The following is a 1,238-nucleotide window of genomic DNA, read 5'->3' on the forward strand; positions in this document are numbered from 1 at the left end:
TCGACTCACCCGATTGGACAGAGGGGGGAAACCAGAATCTGCGTGGAGAATTTCTTTGCTCCAGCATAAACGCAAGGTCTGCGCAGAGCGCAGATATCCTCCACTGACATGAAACCGCCGCCTTCTCATTGAAATGCATTGGCGGAACGTGGATTCCACTCTCGTAGGTATTTTGGTCTGAGGGCAGCCTAGGGTTAGCCTCGCAACAGCCAGACTCTCCCAGGGGAGAGTCTGGGAGTCCTCCGTAGACAATGCATTACGCAATGACGTAGTTACTCACTTTGACTGACAGGTCCAGTCAGTAGTCATCAGCGCATCAAAACATCGTCGGGAGAACATCAAATACGTCTTTTCCAAACAGAAATTCCAAAGGTGCAAACTGTTGTTCGTTTTTAAGTTATTAGATGCCGTTGATTTCAGATAAAACTTCGCTTAATGCATGCTTTTATTTGCGTTTTGTGAACTCGCATCGGACATGGGGTCCGCCATGTTTGTTGTCAAAATGCGAGAGCTGTAGCAGCCGCTCGACCAATCAGGAGCGGTGTGAGGCGGGTTCGCTTGAAATGCAGCCTTTTGATTGGAAATTAGAAAAAAATTGCTAATAAAGAGGCTCAATGGGAGGGACACCAGACCGAGAAAGGAAGCACATTGGTGATGACGTAGCTCGGGATGGCTTGCGAGGCTAGCCTAGGGTGCCCTCAGACCAAAATACCTACAGTGGAATCCGCCAATGCATTTCAATGAGAATGGAGCTGTTTTTTTTGCCAGTAGAGGATTTCTGCAAAAAAACGCTCCATTCTCATTGAAATGCATTGGCGGATTCCACTCTAAGTATTTTGGTGTGAGGACACCCTTAACAGAGTATTTCCATATTGCACAATTGAGACTTTTACTTGAGTAAAAGATGCGAGTACTTTTTCCTCCACTGCTCTTTATCTTGCACTGATTGTTTAGCTACCGCTACCACCTATAGCTATCTTTTTGATCCTTTTGCCATTCCCCTCCCGCAGAAGGGCTGGGTATAGGAGATGAATGGATATATTTACAGTGGTTGTGTGTGTAATTTGCACATATTATTTCTGTCTCCCTGCTAGAACACAATAGAGGCAGGATGTTATGCAGCGTAAATCTGTTTTATAGTCCGCGCACGCAGCCCAGCTACAGTATAGACCTTAATGATGACATCTGTGAATAGAGCCTGCGAGTCATGGTATCAGAAAAGCGATCTCTCACGTTAA

Source organism: Nannobrachium achirus (assembly GCF_963921795.1).
Source record: "Nannobrachium achirus genome assembly, chromosome: 4".
In the NCBI taxonomy this organism is placed as follows: Eukaryota; Metazoa; Chordata; class Actinopteri; order Myctophiformes; family Myctophidae; genus Nannobrachium; species Nannobrachium achirus.